Source organism: Felis catus, chromosome A1 (assembly GCF_018350175.1).
Source record: "Felis catus isolate Fca126 chromosome A1, F.catus_Fca126_mat1.0, whole genome shotgun sequence".
Lineage (NCBI taxonomy): Eukaryota > Metazoa > Chordata > Mammalia > Carnivora > Felidae > Felis > Felis catus.
In genome coordinates this window covers 102,755,344-102,778,412 of record NC_058368.1, presented here as the reverse complement: position 1 = coordinate 102,778,412, position 23,069 = coordinate 102,755,344, and the positions used below count along the sequence as shown (strand labels likewise).

At 43.4% G+C, this 23,069-nt stretch overlaps 1 long non-coding RNA gene across 1 annotated transcript; it reads left to right on the top strand.

The window, feature by feature from the left end:
- Positions 1-2,278: 2,278 nt before the first annotated feature.
- Positions 2,279-21,340, top strand: LOC123385622. Its single transcript, XR_006598507.1, has 3 exons — positions 2,279-4,040; positions 15,311-15,411; positions 20,846-21,340. It is a non-coding gene; the product is annotated as an uncharacterized LOC123385622 (long non-coding RNA).
- The last annotated feature ends 1,729 nt before the right edge of the window (positions 21,341-23,069 follow it).

Below are 23,069 nucleotides of genomic sequence, written 5' to 3'. Positions count from 1 at the left end.
AAAGAAGCCCGGCTGACGGCCAGCTATGCCGGGGAAGGAGGAGAGATGAGTGTGAGTGGAGTAGCGGCTGAGAGGTCTGACATGGCGATGGCTTGAAAGCTAAAAATAGAGAATTTAAGCTGGGATGGAAGAAATAGTGTGTGACGCCTGAGGGTGATTGCTGATGTCACCTGCTGTGATGTTTTATTTTGAGAGAGAGAGAGCATGTGCAAGCAGGGGAGGGGCAGAGAGAGTGAGAGAGAGAGAGAGAGAGAGAGAGAGAGAGAGAGAGTCCCAAGCAGGCTCCACGCTGTCAGCAAGGAGCCCGACGTAGGGCTCGAACACATAACCCGTGAGATCATGACCCGAGTCAAAATCAAGAGACGGCCCTTAACCTACTGAGCCACCCAGGTGCCCCTTGGCTGAATATGTGCTCTCATCAGAGCAGGGCTGTGGACAGCAAGAGGAAGAACAGCTGTGTGGACAGGAGCTGCAGGTGGGAAGCAGCCCAGGCGGGGCAGGAGGTTCCGCAGGTTTCCAAGGGGGAGAAAGAGACCGTCCTCATCGTCGTTGGCATTGATGGAGAGCTACGGGGCAGCAGGACTCCGGGTGGCAAAAGACAGAAGGAGAGATAATTGAAAGATAAGAAGGAGCCTCTTACCTGGGAGCCAGACAGAAAAAGTGATCGTGCAGATGAAAGGAAAAGATGGGGGGCGGGGGTGGGGTGGGGGAGGAAGGAGGTGGTTTCCATAAAAGCAAAAAGATTAAATGAGTATTTAATTATCAATTTAGCAGTGTGTGAAGTGTAATGCCTTAAATTTCTTTAAGTTCTCTACGTGTGAACAGGAAGACAAGGAGACGTGTTGAAAAGAAACTCCCAGAACCTTCTCACAGGAGGAACTGTGTCACTCAGCCATCCACACACACCGACACACTGATGGGATTTGTTAAGAGGTTTTTTTTTTTTTTTTTTTCTTTTTCCCTCAAAGCCTTGGATGATTTGATTGAAATCTTCATTTATGACTTTGAATCTCATTTGAAGCTCCTTCCTATATGCCCCGGTGTAGAAAAGCATCATGTACTACAGAGTTTGCGATAAATCACCAGGCATATACGGGGCCATGCTTTTGTGTTACTCACCCTAATAAAATAGTGTATTTGGTGTGTTTCACTCCACCAAATAAATAATGTGTTCAGCTGTTTCCTTACACCGAATAAATCAATGAAAACAAATGTCTTTCTGCAGAATAATTCCGTCTTAAACTCTTAACATGTATCAGAAAATAGATTTCCTGTGTTCTTGAGCATGGATTGTAAACAGCACCACGTCAGTGGTCTCTGTTTATTGTTTTGGGGGAAGTTTGGGGGGTGGGGGCAGGGAGAGGCTTGTTTACTAGACTAAAATCCTTTAAAAAAAAAAAAAGGATCCTTATCTTTCATTTAGGTTAATAACATACCACATATATTTGTCAATCAAATTAGAATTACTGTCAGCCCATAATGCATTTTAGTTGAGCCAATATCAGTCAGTCCTGATTTATTTGCTTAATACAAATCTAATTGAGTTTCAGCCTGCTCGTCTCCTTTCCGCTGTTAACCGACCAAGTACATCTTTAATTTCCAAGACCGATGGTGTGGTAGCAGTTGAGAGCAAGAGTGATTTGCATAAAGCCCCAGAAGGGTGCCAAAACTCTTCACGCTTTAAACAACAGCCTTTATTATTCTGTAAGTGGATGTGTTGAATTTTCATGCTTTTGTTTCCAGTTCAGCCCTGACAGAAAAGAATAAAGTAGATTTTGCCAGCACCCCTGCTGTGCCCTGGGGGAGAAATTCAATGTGCCTCATTTGTCTTAATTGGAGAACCGCCCTCAGCACCAGCTTTTTCTATGAATACATTAGCATAACAGACAGAAAATTCAAGCCCACTTTTGTGGCAGCCGTCACCCCCCCCCCCACACCCAGCACCACGCACACCTCCCATTTGAACACTAATAAAAACTGCACCAGGGGAGAAGTGCTTGTTTCATCCCCTGGATTTCTCATAGTTGGTGTTGTAAAATTCTCTGTACAGGAGAGATGTATCAAGCCTATTTTATCTCTGCGCTGTTATTAGAGCCGGTCGTGAAAAATGTGATAAATATCATCCATGACAGAGAGCTGAAAGCTTCTCTTTATTCTTTATAATGTGCTAATCCTATATACTTGTTCTTTGACTGGTTGTGCTGCTTTTTCAGAGGGGAGAGTTGGTTTTCCAGAGACAAATGGGGAGCAGCTATGAATGAACCTGGGGCGGGGGGGGGGGGAGAAAAAAAAAGAAGAAAGAAAAATTCTTACCGAGGTGAATTTATTAGCACTAAGACAAACGCAGTTGTCGGAGTCAAAGCAAGATTTTAAACCCCGTGCCAATTCGTTGGAGGAACAGTAAATTCATCCGCACATTTTTCATATTGCAAAGGGGCTCTAAGTCTGGACAAACGGTGCCCTGTAAATCACTTCCCTCATCCAGTCCCTTCCAGTGTCTGATTGAACTAATGGCATTTAAAGGTAGGTGTTTCAAAAGAAATGTTTCGTTTACATGTTTCCCAAGACCGGTATTAATTCTTTCATCACATCTGTTCAACCTGCTTGCCATTGCCAGCTTCTGAAAGAGACGGAAAACATGGGGGAAAGATGTAATTTCTTAATAAAACGTGCTGTACGCCTTCTCTTGGAAAGATGGCTGCCTTTCAAAAACACAGTGAATCCATATTTTGTCTTGATTTTTCTCCAGCAGGCCTAATTTACCACGTCAGTCACACGCTGCTCTACACTAGAAGCCTTCCAGGGATTTTAAATAAGGTTTTTTTTTGTGTGTTGTGGTTAAGAGCTTGTGTTGTTTTGAATTCTTTGTCCGCCCATTTAAAAATTAAATACCTTTCGGGTCAGGTCCTTGTGGGGAGGTGGAAGGCAAAGTCATTTTAAAATAATAACTTTGAGATGCACCAGCTTCACGGCCTAAGAGAGGACTAACCAGTTCTTACTGCGGCACAACTCCTGGTTCTGTCGCCAACTTCAAAGGCTCGGTGCACACAGTCCGGAGCCTGAAGGCATCACTGAGGGTTAAGGCACTCTTCCCCTCCCCCTTTCCTTCCTGCATTTTCCATTCACTCAGTCCCAATAAACATTCCAAGAGGCTAGGATGAGTTGGTGAGTGTTGGAGACTAGGAATACAATGTTTGCTTTCTTCTGTAAATGAATCTAAAAATAATCATTTGGCTGTATCTGTCCAGTGAGAGGATGTCAGCTTTTCGCTTTACTACCGGTTTCATTTACATTATAAAAATGACAAGCAGTTTATCAGATAATCCCCCGCTGCTTTCTAAACAAACATTCCAGCCACGGAGTTCTTTCTGGAATCCTCCCTCCCCCGCCCCGAATGGCCTTGAAGTCTTGTCTGGGGTCTGGACGGGGCTGCCTCAGCCCGTCCTCCCCATCAGTAAAAGATGGTCCCGTGAACGCTCAATTCTCCCTCTATCCCCTACCCATTTGTGTCTTTAAAGAAAAAGAAAAAGAAAAATATCCTCATCTCCCAAAGATCTTCTATTTGCTACTATTCCTGACAACTTTCAACAGTCTTAGGGAAAGAGAAATGGGATTGCAGGCTGCATGGAGGACTGCATTCCAGTTTTTCTTGGGACGTTGTTGCTTCAGCATATTATCACAGAGTTTAATGTTTGCTATCATGAGAGGGGCATGTGTTCCCTTTATCCAAATGAGAGAATACTGGAAGGCCTAGAAAAGACTAAGAGCCACTCGTAGCGTTTTGTTTGTTGTTGCGGCTCTGTTATTGCTTCAGTTTCTGAGAAACACCCCACATCCTTTGCAGGCATAGTAGGCAAATTGTATTTTCAAATACACTGATACGGTATTTGCATGTTGCCCTCCCCTCCCCTCCATGTTGGTTTGGCCCACCTGTCTGGAGTTGAGAGCTGTCAGCGGTATTTAAATTCTGGGAAGACGCATCACTTGGGAAGACGCATCACTTGTTAACCTGAGCAGAGCTAAGGAGGACTGTTTCATGGGTAAGTCGTCAATTATTTTTTTTGTGTGTGCCGTCACTCTCTGTGAAAATCACGTCTCCCCACAAAGATCGAGTATTTGTAGAATGACCCCAGAAAATCAAGCGTAGGTATTTGAGGGGAAGAAGGAGGACACGTTAAGTTTGGGGAACGATGGCTAGGAAAGTGACTCTCCCCACGTCCACAAGATATAAATGTGTCCTGCAGACCTGGAGTAAACATAATCCTTCATTCTTCTGCGGGCGCTGCGTGGGGTAATGGTTAAGTGGGTACCTTGATGCAGAGATGGGTCTGGATGTGGCACGTCTCTTCGAAGAAACCCTTGGGATTCTCGCCGGAAGCAAACTTTGAAGACTGAAATTTCAAAAGTTAGGTCATTTATAGGAAAAAAATCCGTAACTGACTTTAGAAAGTATTCTTGTGACGTTGCAAATCCATTTAATGGGCACCAGTTGCCTTACTTGGTCACAGCACAATGGCCAAGCAATACCAAATTAGGAGAAAACCGATGCGTAAGAGTAGGACATCGAGTAACGCCAGAGTTTAAGGCCAAATATTCCTGACTTAAGTCATACAGTTCGAGTAACAGTGATCCCAGATTTCAAGCAATGATCGTTTCTGTTGAAGTTACAAAGAAAAAGACGCAGACGTGCTAATGTAACATCCACAGATGAACAATAAGATTTCGCTACCAAAATTTCTCACTTGAGTGAATTTGTATCAAATTAGCCAAGAGAGTCTATTTATTTGGGGAACACCCCGGCTATTGTTTTTTCTTGCTTCAACTCCTTGGGAAGTTATTGATTGACTCTTCACAGTCTTGATAACCTCTTTGTCTCTGATTCTAAAGACTTGGCCCACAGAAACTGGGAGAGTCCTTTAAATAACCTCACGTTTATTTGTCAGCTCTCTTCAGTGATCTGCTCTCTGAAAAGAAAAGGAACGTCAGGTAAGGAAGGATAGTTGTTAAGTTACCATATCCCCTAGGGTTTTGCCTAAAAATGCAAGACACCTGTGTGAGGTACGCAGCATTTTTCCCTCTGGAAAACTCACTAGTTCCCTCTAAGGAGGTGAAATACAGGCACTGCCGTGGTGGCCCGGATCTGGAGCCTGAACAAACTAATGTGGGACCAAGATTCTTCTCTGCACTGTTGTTTGGTCAGATAAAGAATGGGAAGGAAAAAGGGGACACAGGCAGTCCCCGTTCCCAGGGAAAAGCAGTTTTTGAAAGGTACAACAAGAGGAGAAAGTTTGGGTGGTATTGGAGTGCTAAGAAACTCAAGCGGTGTCAGGGAAAGACATTGCAAGATGCATCGCTGGCAGGAAGACACAAAACTCAGGAGAGCAGGGGCGCCTGGGTGGTTCAGTCAGTTGAATGTCCGACTTCGGCTCAGGTCACAGCCACACACTTGGTGGGTTCAAGCCCGCATCGGGCTCCGTGCTGACAGTGTGGAGCCCGCTTGGGATTCTTTCTCTTCTTCTCTCTGCCCTTCCCTCACTTAGTTGAGCGTATGCACTTTCTCTCTCCCAAAATAAATAAACTTAAACATTGCTTAAATAAATTAACAAACAAACACTGGGTTTGTGTTTGCCTCCTTGAGAGGATTTACAAGCCCTTTTCCTGGTATTGCATTGCTGCTCCCACCACTTGATCATCTTTCTGATTTTCAGTATGATCTGCATTCGTTCTTAATTTTCCCACAGATGACTCACCAGCCTGAGAGCCCCGACAATGCCAGAGCTACACCCGTGGTGACTGAGTTTTAGTGTCTAATGAAACCACAGTCTTGGGGTCACCGGGGTTGCTCTGTGAATTGAGTATTCGACTCTTGATTGTGGCTCAGGTCATGAGCCCAGTCTTGTGGGACGGAGCCCCAAGTGGGGCTTTACATGGAGTGGGGAGCCTGCTTAAAATTCTTTCTGTCTCCCTCTGCCCCCTTTCCAGCTCATGCATTCACCCTCTCCCATTCTCTCTCAAAAAAAAAAAAAAAAAAGAAAGAAAAGAAACAACAATCTTAATATCTTAATCAATGTGGAAACAACATTCTAATCTAATGATTCTCTAATCCTTGGTTCCCAGGCACTGAAACCCCCATTATTGTTGTTAGACTCCATATTGGTCCAACTATATAGTTCCCAGCAAAAACTAATTTTTTGTGATGCAATCAAGAAACGTCTAAGCAGCCTCTCAACTATGTTTGTTTGGGCACTTGAAGGCTGGTCTGCTTTTGCAATGGCTCCCTTAAAGACCAAATGGGGAAAAGCCAAGAACTCTGGGCAACACTTCAACAGTCAGCAGCTGCTCTGCACTCCCAGTCAATCCCAATTTGCCACTTGGCTGCTTACTGATGAGCCGCTTGTATGAATGTTTGATAGCACCATGGTGGATTCCCTAGTTCACTCATTGGCTTACCAAGCTTTGGGCAGATATCGGGTACCCCGGGAGCTTGGCCTCTCTGCAAAACAGCTTGTTATAAGGGAAAGAGAATTTGATTGGAAGTCAACAGTCCAGTTGCAGGTTTGAACTGTCCCTAATTACATATATGGTGTTGGGCAAGAAATTTAATCTATCTAGGCCTTAGGGGTTTGTCGTTGTTAACATTTTATTATGGGATTTTTAAACATATGCAGAAGCAGAAAGAAGAATATAATAAATCCCATGTACCAATCATTTACTTTCAGCAATTATCAACTTCAGTTGATTAAACTCTGCCTTGCCTACTGGATTACTGTGAAACGAATCCCAGACTCCTGTCCTCTCCATAAATATTTCAGAGTGTCTCTCTAAAAGATTAGAACTACTTTGTTTTTAAAAACCACGAGTACATTAGATACCAGCAATAATAACTAATATTTTCCAGTACTTAATGTTCAAATTTTCCTGAGTGTAAAATTTTTAAAGATACTAAAAAAAAAAAAAATTTTTTTAAGGTTTATTCACTTTTCAGAGACAGAGAGAGACAGACCATGAGTGGGGGAGGGGCAGAGAGAGAGGGAGACACAGAATGTGAAGCAGGCTCCAGGCTCCGAACTGTCAGCAGAGAGCCTGACATGGGGCCTGAACTCATGGACTGCAAGATCATGACCTCAACTGAAGTCGGACCCTTAACAAACTGAGCCACCCAGGCGCCCCTAAAAAAGTATTTCTGAAAAAATAAAAAAAAAATTTTAGGGGCACCTGGGTGGCTCAGTTGGTAGAGTGGGTGACTCTTAATCTGGGGGTCGTGAGTTTGAGCCCCACCTTAGACATGGAGATTAACAAATTGAAAATTTTTTAAAAATTTTTAAAGGATCAAAATGAGGTCCCTAAATTCAATTGCTGAAATGTCTCTTCTGTCTATTTTAAACTATAGATTCTCATTTTCTCTCTGTCTCCTTCAACTTATTTAGGGAGGAGAAGTGACATCATTTGTCCTGCAGACATTCTCAGTCTAGACTTGGTTAATTGCATTCTTATAATGATATTTAATATATTGCTTTATCTTTTATATTTCCTGTAGTCAGAGCTACAAGCTTAGTCATTTGAAGAACTAAAAGTAAGAATGCTTGGGGTGCCTGGGTGGCTCAGTCGGTTGAGCGCCGGACTTCGGCTCAGGTCATGATCTCGTGGTTTGTGAGTTCGAGCCCTGTGACGGGCTCTGTGCTGCCAGCTCAGAGCCTGGAGCCTGCTTGGGATTCTGTGTCTCCCTCTCTGTCTGCCCCTTCCCCACTTGTGCTCTGTCTCTATCAAAAATAAATAAAATGTAAAAAAAAAAAATTTTTTTTAAAAAGAATGCTTAGTATCGTGCACTTCCCCTGGGAAGTATATGATGTCTAGTTGTTTGTCCTTTGGAGCTGTTAGCAGCCATTGATAACCATTGTCTAGACCCATTTATCAAAAGGGGTTGCAAAATGGTGATATGATATTTTTTTTTTCAACGTTTATTTATTTTTGGGACAGAGAGAGACAGAGCATGAACGGGGGAGGGGCAGAGAGAGAGGGAGACACAGAATCGGAAACAGGCTCCAGGCTCCGAGCCATCAGCCCAGAGCCCGACGCGGGGCTCGAACCCACGGACCGCGAGATCGTGACCTGGCTGAAGTCGGACGCTTAACCGACTGTGCCACCCAGGCGCCCCAGGTGATATGATATTTTTAACACACGTTCTTCATTTACTAGTTAGAGTGCTTTTATAAAGACTAACTTGTTCTTGAAAATTATGTGGTTACCCTGTAGTATTGAGATATAGGAAGGGTAGGATAAATGATTAAATCTTTCCCAAGTTTAAAAAAGTAATCATTTTTTTAGCATCTTCTAATGAAGACCAACAAAGGTTTTTTTTGTCTGTTTGTTTGTTATTTAAGATCATTATACATTTTTGGGTTTAAACATATTTGACGTGCTTTAACTCATTTTGGTTATTATTTTTGCATAAGCCAGTGGGAACTCTTGAATTAGTCTAAAAAGGAAAGAACATACAAAACTCTGTCTGCAGAAGGCATCAGCTGTGGGAAGTAATTATGGCAAAGCTGTACTGTATAATATTAATATGTAAAATTCAATATATAATTAGATATAATACATAAAATCAGTAACTTTCCTATACACTGGTAATGAAAAAGTAGAGTTTAAAAGTAAAATTTCAGCACCCCTGAAAGTGAAATACGTAGCTGTAAATCTAACAGAATATGCATAAGATCTAAATGAGGAAACCTTAAAAACTCTCAAGAACAAACTCAAAGAACTAAATAAATGAAGAGGTAGTCCATGTTCATGGATATAAAGACTCAATATTGTCAAGATAGCAGTTCTTCTAACTTGATCTACAGATTCGTTGCAACCCCAATCAAAATTCCAATACATTATTTTATGAATCTCAACAAACCAAGTCTGAAGTTTTATAAATAAAGACCTAGAATATTCAACACAATATGGAAGGAAAAGAACAAAGTTGCAGGAATGATAATCTCTGATTGCAGGACTTACTGTAATTGCAAACTTGTGCTCTGCAAAAGACATTGTCCCAAAAATGATAGCACAAGCGACACACTGGGAGAAAATATTTCCAAAAGGCATATCAGATGTATTAAGAACTGTTGAATATCAACAATAAGAAAACAAACGGGGCGCCTGGGTGGCGCAGTCGGTTAAGCGTCCGACTTCAGCCAGGTCACGATCTCGCGGTCCGTGAGTTCGAGCCCCGCGTCAGGCTCTGGGCTGATGGCTCGGAGCCTGGAGCCTGTTTCCGATTCTGTGTCTCCCTCTCTCTCTGCCCCTCCCCCGTTCATGCTCTGTCTCTCTCTGTCCCAAAAATAAATAAACGTTGAAAAAAAAAATTTAAAAAAAAAAAAAAGAAAGAAAACAAACAATCTGATTTTTAAAATGAGTCAAAGAAGAAGAAGGGAGAGTAAGAGGAAAAAGAAGAAAATGCCATCATTATACCTGTCAAGAAGGCAAAGAAAAACTCATCTCTGCAGTGCTGGAAGTTGAATGGGGGCCAGGACACAAATCCATGCGATTTTCTTTAGTGCTCTTTTTCTTTTTTCCCAAGTAAAAAAGCAACTAATAAAAAAATTTCAAGTCATCAAGAGTCAACTTGGGATGATGATCCTGTTTAATCAAGCCTGAATGAATCAAAATAAGTAGAGATTTTATAATTTTTAAAGTACTTTTCCAAAAAAGGAAAGTACCCGTAGAAAAAAATAAAGAAAAAAATCAAGTACCCTTAAGGTGTTCGGGAAAATGTACTTACATGGAACATCTCTGTTTTTAGTGATTCTGGATAAATGATACATGACTATGACTTCTTCCTTGGTTAACTTATAAGCTATTACGTATTGTAACATGATTGTATATATGCCGTTTCAAGCCAAGCCCAAAACAAATGACCCATATTTCAAGTTAAGCTTTTTACATGTTAAAAGAAGACAACCATCTTAAACCATGACTAAAACCCAGAACAGAAAGACTGATGTATCACATATTCTAAATATCATTGAGTCAAAGGCAACGAAATTTGCTCCTTACTATGATATTTGAGAATGTAGGTGAGCTTTTGCAATGTACTTCACTGTTCAGTACTCTTAAGTCTGGATCCATCCAGGTGATGCATCACATCATCAACCTGCCAGGAAGCCTTTGGAGAGCCATTTGTCCCTGGGCCCAAATCAAATATGTACCCTAACTGTTAAAAAATATGTTGTTAGGCTAAACGGCTGAACTATCTTTGGCAGGAAGGCCAAATGAATTATGACAACAGTTGACCACTTTGGACCCTGGGGCAATATTACCAAAAAGAAAAAGGCAAAAATCGGTTCTTTCTAAGTTTCTGATCTTATGCCGACCAAAGGCATCCTCCTTTCTGTTACGAATCTCGCAGTCCAAGACTCTTGCACTCGTCTATATTGGAACTTACGTCATTTATCCTGTGTATTATTGGAAGGGGCCTACACTCAAAATTGGTATAGAACATTATTTCTGAATCGCAACAGAGTTGAGGCTTCATAGAGAATTGTTGGCTTCTGACTTACCTGGGATCACATACCAGCATCACCTCTTATTAGGGTCCCCCTCTTTCAAAGTGGGGGTAATAATGTCTATCTTGTGTCACGGATCTGTAGGTCAATGGTGAATGTTAAGTTTGTGACCTATTGTGGGCCCTCATAAAAAAGACAGCTTGGGGGGCACCTAGGTGGCTTAGTCAGTTGAGCATCCGACTTCAGCTCAGGTTATGATCTCACAGTTGGTGAGTTCAAGCCCTGCACCAGGCTCTATGCTGACACCTTGGAGCCTGGAGCCTGCTCCAGATTCTGTGTCTCCCTCTCTCTCTGCCCCTCCTCTACTCGCACTCTATCTCTCTCTCAAAAATAATAAATAAAAACATTTAAACAATTTTTTTTAAAGACAACTATTAAGATGATGATCTAGCAACAGGCTTTATCTAGAATTGCCAACTAAAGTCTTAAGAGGATAAGTATATGGATACAGTTAAATATCCGACGCGGGGAACAGTCCCCTGGGATATGCATAACCTGCCTACAGGCCTTCAAAAACAAAAGCGGCAACCAAAGAGACAAAAGCAGCAACACAATTGCAGATAAACACTAACAACAATAATAACAAGCCCCCTGTGCCACCCCTGTCAGCCCTGTCTGCCCATTTGGTCCATCAACATTAACATTGAAGTGATGTATTTAGGAAGAGTCATCAGAAACCATTTTGCCTTTCAGCAACTATATGTTAGACATGCGAAAGAGGCTTTTACTTTTTTTTTTCTTAATAAATGGTTTCTAAGTTTGTTTTAAACTATCCCCTCACTCTTTGGACCAACCCATTAATAATTGTACACATTCCTACTTTGTTTTACTGCTCCCGGGCTGATTCAGAAAATGCGAACGCTTGGATATTCACAAGGAGCTCCTTGAGTTCGGTTTCTCTGACTACCTGAATTCCCAGAGAGGCCACAGAAAGGAAACACAAAACAGAAAGCAAACACAGACTCTGTTTCATTGCCGTCAGGCTTTTGCTGCATTGCTGTGATTTTCTTCAGGTCCAGGCCCCTGCGACTGCATGAATGCCTTAGGACTTCCCTAGACGAAGACTTCAATTTGGGTTTTACCACATTTCTTTGTATTTTACTATTCCATCAGGAAAGTTTTGGAAAATACAAAGATCTTCACCTGGGGGGCAAAACTGCTTAAAACAATTACTTGGGTTTTAGTGAGTTTTCCGCATCCCACCCCCCCCCCAAAAAAAAATGATTTTCCTCCTGCAACTATTTGGGAGTTTACTTTCTTGCAAAAGATGGGCTTTCTGAAAATTTTCCATTGGCAGTAGTCCAAGGCCATAATTACTTTAAATTAAACCCTCAAGGGTTTCCCTTTCTCTTCTTTAGCCACCAACAATCCCGTCCTCTGAGTGTTAGACTCAGTTTAACTCAGCAAGTTTCTAGAACCAGTGCCCAAGGACCCAGAGGACAGGAATTCTAACTCGGACCTTTAAAGATGCTGTTAGGACGTCATTTGATGTGTTCAGTGGAGCCCTCTCTGAATCCCTGCTGTTCATCTGAGTGGTGGGGCGGGGGGGGGGGGGTGGGGAGGGTAGGTAACACACTGGAGGCCAGAGAGCAGCTGTTTTCCTAACTTGTGCAAGGCTGGTAAGGAATCTTAGGCAGGTATATAAATGATTTTATTCAAAAATGTATCTAAGGACAAAACCTTGATCACATCCAATATTCCAAAGAAATGACTCCAGACTCTCGTGCTCTCTTAAGATGAAAATACTTGGACTTTTCCAGAATTTCTTTCACCTTCCAAATATATTTATAACAGTACAATTTTATCATCCGTCCTTGGTTTACAAGTCTACCAGCCATATTTGTTTTCATTTTACTTAGGCTTTTAAATTAGTGTTTCTCTAAAGCAGCAAGGGTTATTTGAGGTAACCTCACCAAAGGACGTCCCTGTGGGGGGAAGCAGAAAGCTTAACATTCCTCCCCCCTCATCTTGTCGCCCCACCCCCCAGTCCTCCTCTGTGCCCACCCACCCCAACTCAGACAGGTTCTCATAAAGGCAGATATATATCTGAGGGGAAAAAAAGCTTAAGTAGACCCAAAGGAGTAAGCCTCACAGGACAGGGACGTTTAAAAAGGCAGAATATTGTAGGCACCACAAATGCAAATCCAAGTTTGCTCCTTGGGATTGCTTGTCTGGAGGAGCCGAGATCAGATGTGACTCGTACACCTGCTTTCGAGCGTTCTGTTTGGGAGTCCGCTCTTCTCTGCGAACTCCTTTAGACGGTGTCTTCCCGAGTTTTGTAGCTCACCCACCTTTTGGCTGAGTTGTGTGGCTGATAATGTGAAGATATCTCTGGTTTCCTGTGATCTGGCTATTAAGAAGATTTACGGGCGAGTCCCTTTGGTCGTGTCCTGCAAAGGTGATAAAATTTAAAAAATCTATTTGGAGGCCACGCAATTTAACATAATTCTGCTTTCGTTTCTTCTCACCTTAGACGTACAATCCATTAAGCTGTTTTATAGAGGTTCAATATAAAAGGACAGTGGTACTCTAGTATTTCTTAACCTGTTATTAAGACCACAATATTTTAACAGGAATGAAGGCCCAAATGCAAATTTCTCTTCTCTTTGTATAACATTAGCGCCGTAAAGAATGAATTGAGTACATGATTTTTCATCTCTGGAGTACGGGGGCTGGTAATGTGTGGAGCTGCAAGAAGCAAGCATTAATCTGTCTAGCTGCTAAGGAATGAAATGTCACTCGGAGGAACTTGTTCTCGCTGGTACATTCTTTCATGGAATTCGCTATCAAGCAGCGGCACAAGTAATCCTTCTTCCAACCGCATTATATCATAGCACATCGACCCTTTTTCACGTGTTTGGATTGAGTCCCTGCCTATGGAATATACAAGAACTTCGGTTTTTCAAGAGTGTTCTTTGAATATTTTTAAAATAGAGCATCGCGGGGCGCCTGGGTGGCTCAGGCGGTTAAGCGTCCGACTCCGCTCCGGTCATGATCTCACAGTTCGTGGGTTCGAGCTCCAAGTTGGGCTCTGTGCCGACAGCACGGAGCTTGGAGCCTGCTTCAGATTCTGTGCCCACCTCCCCTCCCCCCGCCCCTGCCCTGCTCCTGTGCTGTCTCTCTCTCTGTCTCTCTGGGTCTCTCAAAAAAGAATAAAAGTCTCATTTTAAGTTTGAATAACACCCCACCCACCTCCTGGTGCCTCCCTTTCCCCCCCACCTTGGGTGTGGTACTACCACTAGGGCCTGGGAAACCAGGGAGATAGGCTATTAGCATTCCCGATAAAAACCTAGGATTTGCCTGTGAGTACACAGCTTAACAGTTTAGAGGAGGGCATTGTGGTGTTAGTGAGGCCTATGCTAATGGTGAGCCTTCCTTCCTGCTTTTTTTGTTAATTAATGTTTATTCATATTTGAGAGAGAGAGAGAGAGAAAGAGAGAGAGAGACAAAGCACGAGCAGGGCAGGGGCAGAGAGAGGGAGACACAGAATCGGAAGCAGGCTCCAGGCTCTGAGCTGTCAGCCCAGAGCCCGACGCGGGGCTCGAACTCACAAAGTGCGAGATCGTGACCTGAGCTGAAGTCGGACGCTTAACCGACTGAACCACCCAGGTGTCCCCCTTCCTGCTTCTTCATTTCCACTTGCAGGAAGCTGAGATAGCCAGATAAGCAGCTTTTACATTAAAAATACCTTACTGGGTACATGGCTGGCTCAGGAGGCAGAGCCTGGGATCCTAGATCTAGGAGTTGTGAGTCCAAGCCCCATGTTGGCCTTGGAACCTACTTAAAAAAAAAAAGAATTGCACACACACACACACATATGTTCCTGTACCTTTGGTTGGATATTTCATTAGGTTGCAAAGCAAGAAATAAATAAGGCCTTCTTCAATAATACAAAGTCTGTATAGCATTTTACTATTTTTTTTTAAGTTTATTTTGAGAGAGAGAGGGAGCATGCAAGTGCACTTGGTGGGGGGGAGGGGGAGGGGGAGACAAAGATAGAGGGAGACAGAATCCCAAGCAGGTTCCACCTGCCAGCCCAGAGCCCCAGGCACTGTGAGATCATGACCAGTGCCAAAATCAAGAGTCAGGCACTTGTGGCGCCTGGGTGGCGCAGTCGGTTAGGTGTCCGACTTCAGCCAGGTCACGATCTCGCGGTCTGTGGGTTCGAGCCCCGCGTCAAGCTCTGGGCTGATGGCTCGGAGCCTGGAGCCTGTTTCCGATGCTGTGTCTCCCTCTCTCTCTGCCCCTCGCCCGTTCATGCTCTGTCTCTCTCCCAAAAATAAAATAAACGTTGAAAAAAAAATTAAAATTAAAAAAATAAAAAAAAAAAGAGTCAGGCACTTAACCCGCTGAGCGACCCAGGCACCCCCACGTTTTATTTTAAATAATGGTATGTTTCAAACTTGTGACTACAGGATCCTTTTCCAGACTCCTATGTTAAAGTGAAGAAAAGTTCCGTCTCATTTACCATCGCCGCTCACAAACATGAGGCCTCTTGAGAGGAGACCCCTCAGAGCCCAGGGCCTTGTCAGTTTTCTATCTCAAAACAAAATGCTTGCTGATTTTTAAAATCGGCCAATCACTCTATGATTCTCCATTGCAAATGTAGAAAGCCAGGGTAGTAGAAAAGAAAGATATTTGAGTAGCTCTAACAGGAGATGACTTTGAATCCTGTCTTTGCTTATGAAGGGAAGTCAATCTTTGCCCACATTTCAGAATTTTCTTGCAGAGTGATTTTTTGGTTTTAATCTTGACAGATGTGTGTGTGTTCCTCAGAGGTGAATTTCTCTCCATGCCTTTCAACACCTTCTGTCCACAGAGAAGCCAACCAACAAGTCAATTCGTGTCCTCTTTTAAGGTAAGATTTACTGGGATCCTATTATAGAACTGGTCTTCATGAACTAGTATATTCTATTTTTAATCTCTCAGCATGGATTTTTGTAAGTAGTCTTTTAATTTTTATTGTTATACAATAAGGAGTAAAAAAAAAGAAAAAAAAAAAGAATATCGGAGTCAGAGCCGGAAAACTGGAAATTGCTATTACAACCAACGAAAGGACGGTGGTGAGATGTCTTTGAAAATATGATGCATGATTCTTCGATTTATAAAGAAGTTATATTTGAGGGCCCGTATGTGACAGACATAGTCCTAGGTGCTGGGAATATGCAGGGCTTACATTCTGGTAGAGACAAATTGATAGATGTACTCTTGTTACTCTATTTTTCATTACATGAGCAGCAGCATCGTTAAATAGAGAAACTTCACTCATGTGTGCTGTGGTTAACATGTGAATTGTGAACGTCGGGAGTTGGAAATTGGAAGGTGAGGTCTTGAGGGTGCGTCCTTGCTCCCTCTCATATATTAGCTGAATATATCCACAAGCAAATCATTGCATCGCGCTGAGGACATTTCCTCATTGGTCACTGCGGGACGGGGCTAATACATAACTCCCAAGAGTGTTTTAAATAGTTTGAAATGTTGGAGAATGGGTTCTTCACATCGTGCTGTACTATGCAATCCTCTACCTACTTAGCCCTGTTGCTGTGAATATGTGTCTTTCTACAGAGAAGCATTATGGTACCGTCTAGCTTTATATGGTTTAGGATTTCTTTTTTTTTTTCTTCTAAACATGGTAAAAAAAAAAAAAAAAAAGGAAGTAAATTGTCAACAGTAGTGTCCCCTGTTCCAGATAATATGAATTGTGTTCATGCTACAATATTTAGGCGACGTGCACCGCCATGAATTGGGTAGTGTTTTGCCAACAACAGAGTAAATGACGACTATTCCCATATCAGTTTTCTTCTGTACTGATTACAAGCTTGTGTGGGGGCATGATTCATGGTTTACTTGCTTTTCAAGTCACAGTTTCAAGTAACGCCATTTGTCTTCTATCAGCCGTTCGTACCTAGACCAAGAATCCACGTGCTGCTCTCTTGTATTTCACGTCATTTCTAGTGTTGGACAGCCTTATTCAGACCGCCACGTGTTTAAAGTAAATAGTGCAGGTGGTCTTTAAAAACAACAACAAGGAAACCTTTCATTGGTGTCGCTTTCATCTTCATGATTATTTCATCCTGTAGAGTGTCTTGCTCAGTGCTCAGTACAGCATAGGTTCTTCAGTGAATTTTATCCAGTGAATACCGTGGCCCGTCTTACCCCGTGTTCATATTTTACACATCAAAAGCCAGTCCAGTTCCAGGAGAATCACATGAGTTAGGAACATAGAACCGAACCACTTGAGAGAAGATGGTAGAAAGAGGACAGCTTTGAAGATGGGCATTCGTTGATTCTTGTTTTCGCTAAGGAAGCATGTCCTAAAAAGCTTACTATGCACCGGGTCCTGTGCTAGGAACAGCCATATGCCTAAGATGCAGTCTTTGTCCTTGGGTAGAACCAATTTAGTGAGGGAGTGAAGAACATAAATAGGAAACAGAAACAGGACTGGTGGGGAGAGGGCATGAGAAAAAGGCATGGAAAGAAGGAAAAATAGCGCAGTCCAGAGTAAGCAAATCCGTAAAGATTTGTGGTTGTCTACTTGCGGTTTGCGGAAACGACTAACTTATTCGGTGAAATAGGAGCTGTTGGAAGAGGAGTAGGTTTGGGGTGAGAGTGGAGAGAAATATAATGAGGTAAGTGTGTACAGGCTGGATTTGAGATGTCTTTGATGTATATTTAGTAGTTATGTAAAGTGCAGCTCACTCGTGAGACTGCGTGTAAGAGAGAACTGGAATTATGGGTGTCGATAAGATCTCTTCGAGAGGATATAGTAACATCAGGACAAAGACACAGGAACAAACCTTGAAGAACCTTCAACTGAAGACTGCTGGGTCCAAGAAGATCAGCCTGCAAATAATACAGACTGGGTGAGACCAGAAAGGAAGGAGGAAAATAGCAACCTTTCTCGACTGAAAATGAGAGTAGGGACAGTATCAGATAAAGACAGTAGTCACTAGCGTCCAATGCTATTGAGAAGTCAAATGAAGATTTGGCCACCTGGCGGTCATTGGCGACTCTCACCAATTAAATACCATCCATCTGCTGATGACTCCCAAATGTAAATCTCTAGTCCAGCTCTTCCCTCCATCCCAGACTCATGTCCCCAGTTGCATATTGAGTGTCTACTAGACCTACCACGCTTAAGATGTTCCACAGAGAGCTCCCGGTTCTCGTCCCTACCCTTGTTCCTCGCACAGTCTTCCTCATCTCATTTATTGTCCGCTCCCCACTTTAACTTGCCCAGGCCAAAAAATAGTTGGTTGACTGTTGGTTTTCTCTCCTACGACTCATCTAGACCACAGCAAATTCTGGGAGCGCTGCCCTCACGCGATTTCACCCTTCTGACCACATCTCACCACCTCTTTGTGCCAATCTCTAGAGACTGTTCTTTTTACTCACAGCTTCCCTGAGATAGAATTCACATACCATATAATTTATCTGTTTAAAGTGTACAGCCCAGTGGCTTTTCTATATTCACATAGTTGTGCAATTGTCACCGCATTTAATTTCAGAATGTTTAGTCACTCCCCATTCCCTCATTCCCCTAGTTCCTGGCAACCACTAATTTACCTGCTGTCTGCATGGGGTTGCCTTCTCTTGACTTTCCACATAGATGGAATCATACACCCTGTGGTCTTTTGTGACTGGCTTCTTTTGTATAGCATTATGTGTGTGTGTGTGTGTGTGTGTGTGTGTGTGTGTGTGTGTGAGTGTGACAGAGAGAGGGAGAGAAACTGTGTGAGCAGGAGACGGGTAGAAGGAGAGAGAGAAAGAGAGAGAGAATCTTACGCAAACTCCACGCTCAGCACGGAGCCTGACCTAGGACTCGATCTCGTGACCCTGGGATCATGACCTGAGCCAAAATCAAGAGTTGGATGCTTAACCACCTGAGCCACCCAGGTGCCCTATATAGCATAATACTTTCAAGATTTATCCTTGTAGGATATATCAGTACTCCATTCCTTTTTATGAATAAATAATGTTCTTTTGTATGGATACATCACAGTTTATTTATCCATTCATCGGTTGATGGACGTTGCGATGGTTTTCACCTTTTGGCTCTTATAGATAATGATGCTATGACTATGTGTGTTCTGTTTGGAGACATGTTTTCATTTCTCTTGGGTTTGTACCTTGGAGTGTAATTGCTGTACCGTATGGTAAGTCTGTCTTTAGCCTTTTGAGGAAATGGCCGATGGCTTTCCAAGGCGGTGCCCATCATCCCTTGACAAGAATATTTCGTCAGCATAATTTCTGCTCTTTTTGCTTCCATCCTTGCTCCCTGACAGTCAGACATCATTTGTCTGTTCAGTTCGGCTCACTCAGAAGAAAGCCAGAGTACTTAATATGATTCCAAGCCCCCCCCCCCCCCCGACAGTCTGGCCCCTAGGACCTCATTGGTTTTATTTTCTGTGCATTCATTGCTCACTCATTTCCTTACTCATTTCTTTGTTATTCCTTGAAGACACGAGGTACACTCCCTCTTCTTATTCTGGAATAGACTCCCCCCTATAACCATATGGTTTGTTCCTTGCCTCCTGAACTCTTTATTTAAATGTCTCTTCCAGGTGCGCCTGGGTGGCTCAGCCGGTTAAGCGTCTGACTTCAGCTCAGGTCGTGATCTCACGGTCCGTGAGTTGGAGCCCTACATCGGGCTCTGTGCTAACAGCTCAGGGCCTAGAGCCTGCTTCGAATTCTGTGTCTCCCTCTCTCTGCCCCTCCCCTGCTCATGCTGTGTCTCTCTCTGTCTTAAAAATACATAAAAACATTAAAATATGTATATTTTTAATTTAAAAAAATGTCTCTTCCTGGGGCATCCAGGTGGTTCGGTCGATGAAGTATCTGACTATTGATTTTGGCTCAGGTCGTGATCTCAGGGTCATAAGATTGAGCCCCGAATCAGACCCCATGCCGAGTGTGGAGCCTGCTCGAACTTCTCTCTCCCTCTCTCTCTCTGCCCCCCCCCAACTCGTACACATGTGCAAACACGCACTTTCTTGCTCTCAAAGTAAATAAATATACTTTAATAAATAAACAAATGCCTCCTTTTCAGGGAAGCAGTCCATACTCCCAAACTCCCTTTCCTGCTTGGTGTATGTATGTTTATTTCTTCCCTTCACACTCACCATCTTTAAATGTACTACGTAGTTACTTTATTTGTTTCATATCTGTTTCTTCCACCAGGAAGTTACCTCCATGGAGTCAGGAGTGCTTGAATTTTGTTCCATGCTGGATCCCCAGGACCTAAACCATACTGTAGGATTAAAGAAACATTGGATGAATGAATGATTGAATGCATGTGTTTTGAGCCTGGCAGTCATCCTGGGGTAGATCCACAGTGAATGAGAATGAGGATGTGAGTTATTGAGAGTAGATGACCTATCCATTAAGAGTAGATGGGTATAGGGGCGCCTGGGTGGCGCAGTCGGTTAAGCGTCCGACTTCAGCCAGGTCACGATCTTGCGGTCCGTGAGTTCAAGCCCCGCATCAGGCTCTGGGCTGATGGCTCGGAGCCTGGAGCCTGTTTCCGATTCTGTGTCTCCCTCTCTCTCTGCCCCTCCCCCATTCATGCTCTGTCTCTCTCTGTCCCAAAAATAAATAAACGTTGAAAAAAAATTAAAAAAAAAAAAAGAGTAGATGGGTATACATCCATATGTATTTGTACATACATACATACGTGTACAACCTACCTGCTTTCTTACTGTGGAGGAAGGGTCCATGCTTCTAACTAATGCCAACTCTCCACATGTTTCCATGATCTTTTACCTAAGAAGAAGTTGTTTCTCCACCAAGTTGAGTCCAAATAGTCAGGACCTTGAAAATCGACTGGTAATAGGTTAACTGGAAAAAAGACAAGGTGTAGTTTATAGGTGTAACATGGGAGTTGCTCAGTGCTGAGTCACTGAGAAGCTGGAGGTAAAGGTTTATATACCACCTTAACAAAGAGGGGGGGCAGGGTTACGTGTCGTTGGGAAAGTATGGAAGATTCTGTTGAACTTTCTGATGCTAATAGAAATGGACCGTCTGTCTCCTTCCTGACTCAAAATTTCCCCATATGGGTGGGGGGATGGCAGCTGACTTCACACTTCCTAGTGTTAAAGGTCAGTTTTCTTTCAAACAGGAAACGCCTTGGGGGGTGGGGGGAGGGGACAACGGCAGCTGTATCTTCAGGAGGTTCTGCTTGTTTAGATAATGTTGCTTTCTGTGGCTGCCCTCTGTTGCGATGTTTTCCGTTGAAAATATTCTTCCAAACCACTTTGGTGGGCTGCTAATTCCCTCAATACCATCCCTTTTAGCCTGTGCAGATTAGCCCCCATGATCCACGTTCACAGAAGGCACAGAAGGGACACCACTCACACAGAAGGCACAGGATCGTCTCTCTCCCCTGGAGCAGAGTAGCGCAGGACTCTGCTCGAGGACCTCACTCTTGCAAATGTCCCCACTTAATCCTCCATCATCAGTCTTTCCTTCTCCGCTGCATCATCTTGTTAGATACAAACATGCTGTTACCCTCCCCTGGTTTAAATAAAATAAACCCTTGGTTTTAATGGGAAAATGTAAATATATGCTGGGTATTTGATGATCCTTAGGAATTCCTACGAATATAGTCACGGGAGACCCTTGCCCTCAAGCACGAACCGGAGACCACACAAATGCAATAAACACAGAAGGCTCTGTGTTCTTCCTAATTACAAAAAGTTCTGGCTTCTTCCAAAAGCCCCAGATCAAGCCTGCTCAGGGAGGAAGGTTAGAAAAAAAAATGGGGCGCCTGGATGGCTTAGCCGGTTAAGCGTCCGACTTTGGCTCGGGTCATGACCTCATAGTCCGTGAGTTCGATCCCTGCATCAGGCTCTGTGCTGACGTCTCAGAGCCTGGAGCCTGCTCCGGATTCTGTGTCTCCTTCTCTCTCTGCCCCTCCCCCACTCATGTTCTGTTTCTCTCTCTCAAAAATAAATATTTTAAAAAATTTTACGATACAAAAAGTGAAGTATTTTATCTCAAAAAAAGAAGTTGATGTAATTTTGCAAGCATAGTCCTATGAGGGTGGTAGTCTTAGTTTTAATCGAGTAAATCATGAAATAGAAGTGACTCAAGACTTGAAGAACCAGGTCAAATAACCCTCAGCCTTGACTGTATCACTTACCGGAAGGAAATAGCTTTGGGGATAAAGGAGTTAAGTATAAATATAGTCCACTAACGTGTCAGGTTCATCAAATGCCTTAACAATGCTCTAAAACACCAGTCCCCAGGCCATCCTCAGATTGAGAAGAATAAAAATACCAGCACTCACTTCCCTAACTTACTCAGTAGTGACTATCTTAGCCACTCCTAACCGCAGCCGTGAATTTACTAGTCCTCTACTTCTCTTAGTTGGGTTTTCTTACACCAAGCGGATTTAGTTTCTAATTGCCTAGTTGATTCACAGTGAACTGAGGTGTTTCTACAGATGGGTATCATCAAGGTTAAAGAAATGATTTAAAAATATTTTTATGGTTGTGGGTGTGGTGTTCCTGTTCTCTGCAGTGAGGGTTTAATTTAAGAAAGGACCAAAATGTCGGCGTGTCAGGAATTCCTGGAACAGTGACCTTCTGAGGCTCCTGTGGTAGAAAAGACAGAGTGGCAAAGAAGGGTTCAGGTTGGAACTCACAAACGATGAGGAGCTGCTCTCATGTGCTTTAGGCGCTGTTTCCTAAATTGTTAGATTCACTGAAGGAATATCTGGTGGGGGCCAGTCCTAAGCATAGGCATGCCTGGCGTAGTCCCTCCTTTTTGGAGGCCACAGCCAAAGGGTAAGACAGATACTCTTGTATAATAAAGAAGTTGGTTGGCCTGGCTCCTGGGAGGGAGCCTCTAAACCCTTGGAATTTTCAGAGTGAAAGGAATGTCTTTGGTCTTCATGGTGGGTGCCTTGGACCGTGCTTGAATTTGCCCATGAGGTGACTCCTAATGAGCCTTTAAAATGTCCCAATGGGGACCGCCATGCTGGAGAGAACGACAAAATGATGGGAGAGTTGAGGCTTTGAGCCGGGTGTTCTAAGTCCGGCGTCCCAACCTCCGCCCGCGGGAAGGGGTCTCAAGATTGAGTTTAATCACATGACCTGGGTTTTACTCAGTCAAGCCTATGTAACGAAACCTCATTAAAAGCTCTGTACATCTGAAACTTCCAGGTTTGTGACACCCAGCGTTGTGCTGGGAGGAAGGTGCATTTGGAGGACAGAGAACATTTTTGTCTGGGGCCCTGTCAGACCTCACCCTATACATCTCCTCACTTGGCTCGTCCCAACGTGTATCCTCGATACTAAAATTAAAATCCTGGGGCGCCTGGGTGGCGCAGTCGGTTAAGCGTCCGACTTCAGCCAGCTCACAATCTCGTGGTCCGTGAGTTCGAGCCCCGCGTCGGGCTCTGGGCTGACGGCTCGGAGCCTGGAGCCTGTTTCCGATTCTGTGTCTCCCTCTCTCTCTGCCCCTCCCCCGTTCATGCTGTGTCTCTCTCTGTCCCCCAAAAAATAAATAAATGTT